The 12,833-nt window shown below is 35.4% G+C and overlaps 1 pseudogene; it reads left to right on the forward strand.

The window, feature by feature from the left end:
- The first annotated feature begins 987 nt into the window (after nucleotides 1-987).
- The window catches only part of LOC121034174 (transmembrane protein 14C-like), a 13,703-nt pseudogene continuing 1,857 nt past the window's right edge, over nucleotides 988-12,833 (forward strand).

Here is a 12,833-nt window from a genome sequence, read left to right on the forward strand (position 1 = left end):
GGTGAAACATAACTTTTATATCAATAAGTCACCTGTTAAAAGACTTAGCTTTTTAAAAATTTTATTTTATTTTATTTTTTAAAGGGTTAACTTAGTTGTGTTTTTTTTTTTAAATTAAGCTTACCTTAGTTTTTAAAAGTAATGAAGCTCCTGGATGGATTATACAACATAATTCTGTGCTCTATGGCAAAGACTCATCTAAAACAAGGTACTTCAGTAAGTCTGAAAAGAAAAGAATTAAGAAGGGTAGACCAGAAAATAAAAATAAACCAGGGACTTCAGACAAACAGTATTAAGAAAGAAAGCCTAATAGTGCAGAAGTATGTAACTCACAATGGGCATATTACAGTTATGAATATCTGTGCACCAAACATTCATAAAGCATAAATTACAGGTGATAAAAGCAGAAATAGACATAAAAACACTAGTGGGAGACATGAATTCACCTCTCTTGGTCCATGTCAGATCAGGTGGATGAAAATAATTAAGTATATTGAATATTGAAATAACATAATAAGGTAGAGCTAATTGATAAGGTAATTCTGTACTTTATTACTTTTGAATACGCCTTGGAATATTTGGGAAAATTGGCCATATATTGGGCCACCAGAAAATCTTTAAACTATTCTAAATTAAAAATAAATAGGAATCTTAGGTCCACCCATCTGCAATCACCATACAATGAAACTGGACAACAGAAAGACCCTCTTACCTGGAATTTGTAATAACATTTTCTTAAAGTCTGGATTGAAGAGGAAATAAAAAATGAAATTGCGTCATATAGAAAAAAATGTAATAAAAACACTTCAGAATCTATGGGATGCAGTTCAAATGGGGTTTTTAGGCAAATTCATCATCCTAGAACACTTACCTCCGTAAAAAATGGAGTCACGGGGCTTCTGCACCCCTGTGGACCAGTGCAGAGCTTCCGGGAAGCTGTTGGACGCATACTTGGTGTATTCTGCCTGGTCAGAGTGACAGAGAACAATGCAGAAGGACTCCATCCCACCAGTGCCTTTTTGCACTGGATTGGCTTTGGCTCCGCATCACCGGTTGCTTCTGGTGGGATCATTGGCTATGCAAAAGCAGGTAGCGTCCCATCAGTGACTGCCGGGCTTCTTTTTGGTGGTTTGGCAGACCTGGGTGCTTATCAGCTGTCTCGGGATCTGAGGAACATTTGGGTTTTCCTAGCTGCACCTGGCACCTTAGCTGGCATTATGGGAATGAGATTCCACCACTCTGGAAAATGTATGCCTGCGGGCTTAGTCGCGGGTGCCAGTTTGCTGATGGTCCCTCACCTTGGAATTAGTGTGTTGAATAGATCCCCGTCAGTAGTAGTCGTGTCCCAGCTTGGAGTCATGAAGAATTTAAAAACTTCCACTCTTTTTAGTGTACTAAAAGAAGTAAGTGCAGCATTCTCACATATTCTGATATTTTACTTCAAAAACAAACAAACAAAACAAATGACACTGAACTTTGAACTTTACAGGAGAAAAAAATCAGTCGTTATCATTACAACCTTAAAGAGGTGGGTGGTATATAACCCAAAAGCATATTGTTGTAGTTTCACACAGTTAGATTCTTGTGTGTTGATGTTATCTCTTCTTTCTGTATCTATAGGTAAGGTTCCAAGGGATAAAATGCCCTACTCAGAACAGTATGAAAAACAATTTTTGAGATTTAGGATTTCTGTTCTTTGGCTCATCTTAGGGCACAGACATACTTGGAAATCATGTCAAGTGACAAGTCAATGGAAATAAAGTTTACTGTAAAAAAAATGGAGTCATGAACAGATACCCAATTCAAAATTTAGAGGCCAGAAAATGAAATTCATTAGCTTAAGAAAAGTTGCGGAAGTTTGGTAGATTGAATATTGGTCCCACTTTCAACTCTCTCTGTATTTTCTGCTCCCTCTTGCCTTTGTGCTCTGCCATGTGGATTTCTTTGGCAGATAGGGGTCCGGTAGATGGGATGCATTCTAGGCTTGCAGCACTCAGGTGCAGCAGTGTAAAAATCTTGAGCGTCTGCAATTGCCTTCAAAGTAACATGCATTAAGTAGCCTGTCGGTTCTGGAGGAGGAAGAGAGAAACCTAGAAGAGAGATGCACAAACAGTCGAGGGCATGACACAGAGCGTCTTCAACCACCAAGACCTGGAAAGAAACTGCCCCAGGCAACATTGAAGTTCAAGAGTGACAGTGCCATGGAGATTTTGTGGTTCTTTGCTATGTGGCATTAGTATGACAATATGAATTAACTAATTAAAAAATAGAACAATGGTAAATTTTATTTTTTTAAGTTTTTACTTTAAAAAATTTCTTTAGCTTTTATTTATAAGCTTCTATTAAAAAAACTGATAGATTGTTAATCTCATCAGAGACAGAGAGAGTGAGAGAGAGAGAGAGAGAGAGGGAAAACCTCAATAGCAAAAGTAAGAAATGTTAAAAGAGAGGGAGAATATTCTGAGAAACAGAGGAAATTTAAAGCTCAGTAAAATCATTTTGCTGCAATATCTAAATAAATTTGAAAACCTGTATGCAATGTTTTATTTTCAGGAATACAAAATATTCCAAAACTTATCTCAGGATGAAATAGAGAATTTAAATGGACTGGTTCCATAGAAGAGGGCCACTACCAAAAACACCAGACCCAAAGAGGTTCATTGAAGAAGTCTACTAAACCTTAATGAGAAGATAAGTTAATAATTTAAACTTTTCCAGAGCATTAGAAAAAAATCTGAAATATTTTGTAATGAATACAGATATCAAAATCTAACAAATATTGTACAAAAAAGAATGCTAAAGAACATGATCACTTATGCACATCAATGTAAACATTCTCAATAAAACATTAGCTAATGGAACAATTAAACAATATACCAGAGAAGAACTAGGTTCCACTGAAGAGATGCAAGGATGGTTTTATATTAGGGCATCTATTAATATCCTTCATCACATTGATACATTTAAGGGGAAATATAATATGATCATAACTAAGCATCTGCAAAGGCATTTGATAAAGGTCAACATTCATTTTGGATTGAAAAACGATAAACATGTAAGAATAGATACAAGTTTCCTATTGATAATCTTACAACTGTGTATCTACCTATTTTTGCCTCTATCTATCTTGGCTCCAAAGCCACATTTTACTTGCTGTGGAAATAAATTGCTTTCTTAGTGCAATTTATAAATATTATATAAAAGAAGGGGCACTGGGGTGGCTCAGTTGGTTAAGCGGCCGCCTTCAGCTCAGGTCATGAACTCAGGTCTTGAGTTTGAGCCCCTTGTCAGGCTCTGTGCTGACAGCTCGGAGCCTGGAGCCTGGAGCCTGCTTCAGATTCTGTGTCTCCCTCTCTTTGCCCCTCCCCTCCTCATGCTCTGTCTGTCTGTGTCTCTCTAAAATAAACATTAAAAAACATTTTAAAAAAGATTATATAAAAGAAGCAAAAACTTACATACCAAAGAAATATTAATAGAAAGTGAAAAAACTAAAAATAAATCTCACAGGAAATGTGTAACATATATATATATAAAGGACATATTAAAAAGCTCCTGAAGGATACATGCAAAAAAAACCCTGAAGAAATGGAAAAAGAGACTATGTTCTTGGTAGGGTACTCTATATCATAAATATATCCAATCTTCCCATGTGAATTAATTTTTTATGATCCCAATAAAAATATCAATTAAAAAAACTAGAAAAGCTGATAAAGTTCATTTGGAGAAAATAAAAACCAAAATGACCAAGAAGAATTTTCATATGGGAAAGCACAAGTGATGGGCTAAGCCCTTTCATATATGAAAACATCATTAAAACACTCTGGCATTTATGAATAATAGAAAAACAAACCAGTTGGATAGAATTCCAGAAATAGAGCCAAGTGCATGTACAAATGCGTTATATAATAGAGATGGGATCTTTAATCTATGAAAACTGGGTGAAATGTCCCTTACAGTTGAATATATATGTGATATCATATACCATAGCAAATTCAAAAAGGATGTAAAAATATAAAATAATAAAAACACTAGAAGAAAACATAGGTTAATTCCATTATAACCTTGGCATGAGGAAGTCCTTACTCTGACTCACAATCCAGAAGCCATGAAATAAAAGGTTGATAAATTCAATTGTGTTAACAAAACAAAAACAAAAACACCCAAAAAACAAAAAAACCTGCGCTTGGGAAATGAAATCACCATTAGCAACAATAAAAGATAAACACTAAAGTGTGACTTATGTACATAAATACCTGACTGACCTTACAGATGAAGGGCTAACATCACCAATTTATAATGTACTAGAAATTGCGAGCAACATCAATAACCTTATTAAAATATGAGCCAAAGGTATATACAGATACCTCATGAAGAAGCAAATATAACAGGCTTGAAAACACATGAGAAGATGCCCACTTTTATAAAAAAATGCACATTAAAACTACACTAGAATGTTATTTTTTTAAGCTTTAAATTGGCAAGTATTCCAAAGTTTGATAGCACCTTCATTTGCAGAGATGGTGGGACTAGATAGGGTGAAAAAGGATATTGACTCAAACCAGTATGGTTTTTAAGGGTAATTGGCCATATCTGTTAAAACTGTAAATACATTTGCCTTTGACCCAGCCGTCTCATTTCTCTTATTTATTTGAAAGATATGTTTGTACATGTGCAAAATAATGCAGATTGTTATTCATGAAACATAATACATGCATTTTTCTAATATACAATGTTTGGAAATTACTTGAATATCCACCAGCATTGGACTGATTACATAAATTATCTATATATCTATATCTCTCTATATATCTCCTTTCAAAGGAATATGACGTAGCTGTAAAAAGGAAGGAAGAAACACACTATGCATAGATCTATATAAAGGTCATCGAGGTAGATAGATGCTGTGTGTGTGTGTGTGTGTGTGTGTGTGTGTGTGTGTGTGTGTGTTTGTGTGTGTTTATATATTTGCATGTTTTTATATATTTGTGTTTAAGGTAAAAGTGATTTTTAAGTGATTGGCTTTAGAAAGAGAGAAAAATGTAGGTATAACATGCAATGTTTTGTCTATAATCGAGGGCACAAAATATGTGTATTTGTGTGCTTATTTAGCTTACCTACAGAGATAATGACATTGGTGGAAACACAAAAACCAGTACCAGAAGTTGTCTGTGAGGGAATGGGAATCAGGAAGGGCACTGGACACACACAAGCAGGGGTGGGAGCAAGGCTTTCACTCTACATCACTTTACATATTCTTTTCATTCTGAATCACATGAATGTATTATCTATTTAGAGAAAAGTACACCCCAGTGAAGGAATAAACATAATAGCCAGGAAAACATTGATGAGGAGGGAGAAATACATCAGACTACAACCAGGAGACTAATGAATGAGTGTAGAGAGGAAGGGATAGAATCAGTTCCCTAAACGTTGTCATATTGTGTAGTTTGGGGATCAAAATCTCACGTCCCACTGGCCGAATTTAGCACAGAGATGTGTTTTTTTTCTTTCTGGCCAGCACACTATTGTTTTACAATGACAACCTTAGTATCTGTGTAAGCCTGTACTTTCCAGTTTGCTGTGGTCACCAACCCTCTCTTATTTTATACGAGATGCTGAAAAGCATTTGAGTTCTAATCCCTGATGGGGAGTCACTTGTGGCCATGTGTTTTCATTATCGGCTGTTGGAAACTTTACCTTCTCCAGATCAATCCTTAAGAAATTTTTCACTGGAGGAGAGCGATTAGCTTCTAAAACTCAAAATTTCAGGTGATCCTGTAACCAAGGTGAGAGATAATCTTTTTGAACCCACTTCCTCAGGAGCTAGGGGACCCAGACAAGGTGCAAAGGAGCATCTGTGGTTCTGCCACCTGTAACATATTTGACCTGTTTGTGAAAAGCTTTTCAGAAGAGAACCAAATGTTCCCCTTAACATTTACTTAAAAAATTAGAAAATGCGTTAGTAACAGCCTTATCTCCCAGATTTGCACAGGAAAGGACAACATGACCTTTTAAATATTCTTTTTTAGTTAATTCTTGGGATCAAGATTGAGGAAAGAAATTGAGAATAAATATTGGAAAAAAAATATGACTGTTAAACAGCCAAACCTGGAAGAGTGAGCCCCACAAAAGGGAAAGTAATTGATAGATGAATAATACAATGTGTAAAGATGTATTAGTGTTTTCATTATTTTGTACTATTTCTATTCAGTTGGAACTGATTTCCATAGTAATATAGTTAGCTAAAAATCTGCCTTTGTATATAAGGTCTCCACAGAAAAAGCAAATATGAAAATGGCAATTTTTAAAACAATATTCTGTTTTTTGTTTAATAAAACTAATGTTTCCAAATCTGCTTTTATTAAAACACAATAAATACCATCAATTTTTGACATGAAATCTCATTATATACTGTAAATATTTATCACTTTCTAGGGGGAAGATTATGCAGTAGATGACTTCTCATTGATTCGCTCATAAAGCTGAGTTAGAAGTGAAGCTTCTTTTTATTTTCATAAAAATAAAAGGAACTCAGAATTTGACATCCATTCCATTTGGACCAGCTAATCAGACAAAGCACAGATGGTGCACTTTTCAAGAGCATTTTTTTTTAGCATTAGAAAAATTATAAAAGTGATGTTAATATAAAAACCTTCCAGGTAAAATAGGAAACAGACAATGCTACCGCAGAGATTATTTCCTCTCCTTTCTGGGATTTATTCTCTTACTAAATCTAAAGTTTTGGTATCAAATGTTACATTTAAAGATGGGCAGGACAGTATAATTTATATTGTTTTATGTCTATATGTCTGAGAAAGAAAATGTTTAGAGTCAGACAATGGCTGAAGTGGAATACAAGGCAACGCGTGCTCTTGAGGTCAACAAGCATAGGGCTCCTTGGGACCAATGTAGCTCAGTCATTGGTCACATTGCTACAAACTTATAGATTCTCGGTCACTGATCATTGATGTCAACAAAGCTATAGATTTGTGAACTCTGGCATGGCTTTTGAGAGTCTGATGAAAGCTACCTATGTGCATACATCCAGAAAATTTTGGATATGAATCCAAGTGGGTCACAGACCTTCAGAAGTCTCTCACTAATAGTCCGTAGACCACTGGCTAACGGCCTCTGAAATAAACAATCTCTAAAAACATACTCCAAATATGTTTTATCCATTTATTATTTGCCCTCTTACATTCCCTTTCTCTTTCCTAGAAATGTGTGAACCATTGCCCACCTACAAGTATTCTGATACTGAAGATCTAAGGTTGATTCCATCATTAAGAGTCTTTTGCATGAACTCCTACTTTTTAGTTCTAGTCATAAATCTGACTATCAATCCCACTGTTTGAGACAAAAGAGAGTTAGACTTTATTCATTTTATCTCTTGTTCCTTCTGGGCTAATGATGATGGGAAAAGAAGGGCAGGTGAAATTTCACCACCTTTACTGAATCAATAAAAGTCAACTCATGCAAGACCTGGCATGTTAACTTTTAGATATTTGCTTTTTACTCCAAAAGCACTGTCTAAGACAGTGACACATAATAGTTTGGTGTATTTTTACTGTACCTAGAAAATTTTTTGTATTAAACAATATAAGATCAGATCATCAAAAGAACAAACCAGTTAGCCTTAGAACACTGTTTTTTATTTTGACCATTAAATGCTTAATTTATGTTTTTGAAAAGTGTAGTCACTTGGTAGAGAAAAATAACATCTTAGAGTTCTCAAAATGATTCTGATTTTTATGATTCCTTCTGAAGGTCAGATTTTTTTTTTTGTGGATGCAACTTGCTGATGCAACTACTCATATGCAATTAAACAATTTATCTCTTAAATATCATGGCTTTGCAATACTCAATTGATGTATTTTTAAAAGGGAAAACTATCCACTTTATGAAAGCAATTATTTAGTTATTCTGGACAAAAAGAAATAATAGCAAGCATAACATCCCAGACTTAGCCAAAGTCAATTTCAAATGCTGGCCTTCTCTGTTCTCGGCCATCATCCTTATTGTGTTACAGTCAGACTCCAGGACTAAAAATAATGAAATGTGCTGGTCTTGAACTTGGTGCCTAGAATATCAATCTTAAAAGACCATCCATCTCCTTGAATGTGTTCTGGGAAAACTGGGTTAAGATAGCAAAGAGCAGGTAGTTAACTTTCCTCCTGCTCAACACTTCTGAAAATAATAAAGATAGTTTTATAAGAAATAAATAATTATTGTGTCTAAAACTTTTTAAAGTTATCAGTGGAGCAGAAATATTCAGAAATTCCTGAATAAATGGAAAAAAGATAGAGTTAGATACATGGCAGTAACTGAAGGTCATGATGTATACAGAAGCTTGGGCAATTGTTTCAAAGTTCAAAGTTAAGACTTGAAGATTCAGTAGGAGGAGGGGGCACAAGAACAATGGTGAGCGTGATAAATTGAGGAAATATGTTCTGAACACATGGGCAGCTTACCTATCCCCTTCTGACTTGATTCAGTAGGATAAGTTAAAAAAGCAAATGATTGGGAGAAGCTGATTAATATCCAAGGATATGGCAACTTTCAGGAAGGATGTAGAATCTTCCACAATTAGAACACCAATTCCAGGCACTCTCTGTCCAGGAGCACATTCCACTCCCATTGTAATATCACTGCTGGAGAGATATTTATGAATATTTGAACAGGGTAATTCTCCCAAAATGATATATAATTATATGTGTGTGTGTGTGTGTGTGTGTGTGTGTGTGTGTGTGTGTGTAATTTCAGAAAAGTCATATTTGTCATGGAATAGAGATCCATAAATTTCAACACCAATTCCATCTAAAATTTGAAATTCTAGTAAAAGGAAAAGGAAGAATGGAGGAGAGGAAATTATTAAGGAAAGCAAAGGTAGAAAGTAATTCCAAAGAAAGAAAGAAATGATTTTTCATCTTTTGAGATATACTTCATATTAAGCAAAATATAGGCAGTAATTTTATTTCATGGATAAAATTTTAAAACCATTGAGGATGATGAGAAAATTTAAAGTTTCTGGAAAGATAAAAACAGGTTTTGTACAAAGAAATGGAAATCTAATTGGCATCACACTTCTCATCAAAAACAATGTATGTTAGAAAACACTAGAGGAAAATGTTGACTAGTGCTATTTTCATGTAAAAACTCTGACATACACATACCTCAAAGTAAATGATGTGGAAGATCATGTAACAACATGCTAAAATGGTTTTAGATAAATCACTAAGACGTCCCAAGGTGAGATTCTGGGTCAGAATGAAATTTTCAAAGGAGGTGAGCAAAATCCAGTTATATGACCCTTACATCCTCTGCCCAAAAGAAAGATAAAAAGGATTGGATTTAGAGAGAAAGTAAGTAGAGAGGTTTTGGAGAACCCCACCCCCCCAAAAGAAAAAGAGTTCAACAAAGATGACTTGAAGAGCTTACTAGGTGAACCTCCAAGAATATAAGGGACACAGGGTATCTGATTCCATTGTAAGAAATCTAAAAGACAAGACATGGTTTGTGAAATGCTTTCAGGATGGAGTAAAGGGGCAGGCTTTGCAGTACAGCCTATATCAGAGAAAAGGATGCAGAAGTGTGTCCTGAGGCTCTAACTGTGAGCCATGTGAAAGAGAGAGCAGGCATGGAATAATCTTAGGTTCTATCCAAAAGGACCCTGGATGACAGACGGATCATATGCAGAGCAACTGTAGACATCACTGAATGTCTGTAGATCCCAGAAAGGGGAAGTAACCAGGTAGAACAGAGATGGATTTGCCCACATCAAAGAAAGTGTACCTGAGAGTCTCAACCATGCTCTAGAAAAGAAAGAAGCAGATTCAAACATCTTCTAAGTTGACAGAGTTCTACTGGTCGATCGCTACAACAGTAGTAGTTAAGTCAGAAATTTCCTGCTCCCTTGCCTCGGTTCTCCCTACTTCAATTCAGAGACCATCAATAGCAAGGTGGAGGAGCATGAGTAGAAGGGCCAGCAAGAGAAAAAGTAAAGAAAGCCCACCCTCTGATGGCAGGCTTCCCACCAACCCAAGGACTGAGTTGGATGAGAGGTAACTTAAGGAGGTTAAAAGTTGTCCCCTACGCGGGGATAAACATTTTAAGTTATTAAACCCAGATTGTGTTGGAGATTTGAAGTACCAAAGGTTTTACTACTGAAGAAAAATAAAAAAACTAGATGGTGTGTCTGGTCTTTGTCGAAAAGCAGGGGACACCTTAAAATAGATTTAAAGGCATAGAGAGAAAGAAAAGTTGTTTTGTAATTACCTCTCTGAAACTGTGTTTGTTCTCAATTTTGCCATTACAATTTTAAAAGGGGACAAGAAAAAGATATATTTCACAACCACTGAAAATAGGCACGTGCCAATTATAATACCAGAGAAAATAGAATTTAAGGTGAAAAGTATTAAGTGAGATAAAATCTTATTGGTAAAAAGTAGAATTCATCAGAAAAATATTGAGTCACAAACCTCCAGGCACCCAAAAGTATAACTTTGATACATATTAAACTAAAACTAATAGAAATTCAAGAAGTAATTGAAATAGATGTATAGGTTTTATATATGCAAAAATAATTTATATTCCATTCAAAATTCAATGAAACATTCCCCAACATTAACCCTTTATTAGACCTTCAAGTATATTTCAACAAGTTTCTCAATTCAAAAGTCATGTAAGCCATGTTTTCTGGAAACAAACAATTATGCTTATTCTAAATAACTATGATTATAGAGGAAATCCAACAGGAAATTACAAATACTTAGAAATAAATAATGAGAGCAATGTGTGTGTGTGTGCACACAGACGTGTGTGTAGCCATATTCTGTAAAGTGGTACTCACATGAAAATTTCTAATATTAAATATATTTTTATGAAGCCGTAAAGAAATGAGTTATGCATTCATTTTAAGAAGGTAGACAAAAATAACAATGAAATATTAAAAAAAATAAAGGGAAGAAATTAAGAGAGAAAAGTGAAGATTAACCATGTAAAAAAACAAAAGCATAAGCCAGGTCATGAAACCAAATCTCATTCTTGGGAAAGACCAATAAATACAAAGTCTTTGGTAAATCTGATCAAAGAAAGAAGAATACAGTTCATAGGATGCCTGGATGGCTCAGTCAGCTGAGTGTCTGACTCTTGATTTCAGCTCAGGTCGTGATCTCAGGGCTATGGGATTAAGCCCCGCGTTGGGCTCTGCGCTATGTGTGGCCTGCCCAAGATTCTCTCTCTCTCTTTCCCTCTCCCCCTCTTTCCTGCTTATGCGCGCATGCTCTCTCTTTCTCAAAAATAAAACAAAGACTGCATTTCACAGTTTTTGACAAATGTGTAGTCTCATGCATCCACCATTACCATATCACACAGAATGCAATCACTGTCCTAAATATCTCCTGTGTTCCACTTATGTATCCCTTCATCCCCCAAAAACCCTGGCAACCAGTGATCTGTCATTATAATATCATTTAGAGTACTTTCACTACCCTACAAACCTCCTGTGCTCTACTTGTTCATCTCTCCCCACCACAACCTCTGGCAAACAGTAATCTTTTCATTATATCCAAAGTTTTGCCTTTTCCAGAACGTCATATAATTGAAATCCTACAGTGGGTAGCCTTTGCAGACTGTCTTCTTTCGCTTGGCAATATGCATTTAAGTTTCCTCCATATCTTTTGGTGGCTTGAGAACATATTTCTTTATATGCTGAATACTATTCCTTTGCATGGGTATACCGGAGTTTGTTTATCCAGTCATCTATTAGAGGACTTGGTTGTTTCCAGTTACGGCAATTATGCATAAAACTGCTGTAAACATTCACGTACAGATTTTTGTGCAAACATGTTTTCGACTCATTTGGATAAATGCCTGAGAGTGCAATAGCTGGATTCTTTGGTAAGCCTATGTTTACCTTTGTAAGAAACTGCTGAACTTTCTTCCAAAGCGGCTGAGGCATTTTGCATTCCCCTGAGAGTTTCTGTTGCCCCATACCCTTGCTGGCATTTGTTGTTGTTAGTATTTGGATTTTAGTTATTCTAATAGTTGTGTGATGGTATCTCATTGTTGTTTTATTTTTTTAAATATTTATTTTTGAGAAAGAGAGAGAGAGAGAGAGATCAAAGAGAGAGGAGAGAGAGAATCCCAAGCAGGCTCTGCCTGTTAGCGCCAGCCTGACACAGGGCTGGATCCCACTAACCATGAGATTATGACCTGAGCCAAAATCAAAAGTCGTCTGCTTCGTTGGCTGAGCCACCCAGACACCCCTCTCATTGTTCCTTGAGTTTGCAATTCCTGAATGACATGTGATGTTGAACATCTTTTCATAGGTTTATTTGATACCTGTATATCTTTCTTGGTGAAGTGTCTATTCAGATCTTTTGCCCACAGTTTTAATTGGGTTGTTTGTTTTCTTATTACTGAGTTTTAAGAGCAGTTTGCAGATTTTGGATACAAGTTCTTCATTGGATGTAGGTTTTACAAGCCTTTTTTCTCAATATGTGTCCTGTCTTTTTTTTTTCTCTTAACAATGTCTTTCATAAAGCAGAATATTTTCGCTTAAATGAAAGTTGACATCAACTTTTTTTTTCATAGACTGTGTTTTTGGTGTTATATCTAAGAATTCATCTTCAAACCCAATGTATATCTTTTTCCCGGATTATCTCCTAGAAGTTTTATATTTTTTACTTTACATTTAGGTTGTTTTCGGAAAGGCAAAATGTCTGTGTCATTTTTTTCTTTTTTCTTTTTGTCCTATTCTATTCTACTCTATTCTGTTCTATTCTGTTCTATTCTATTCTATTCTATTCTATTCTATTCTATTCTATTCTATT

Source organism: Herpailurus yagouaroundi, unplaced genomic scaffold, assembly GCF_014898765.1.
Source record: "Herpailurus yagouaroundi ecotype Mexico unplaced genomic scaffold, PumYag 159, whole genome shotgun sequence".
Classification (NCBI taxonomy): domain Eukaryota; kingdom Metazoa; phylum Chordata; class Mammalia; order Carnivora; family Felidae; genus Herpailurus; species Herpailurus yagouaroundi.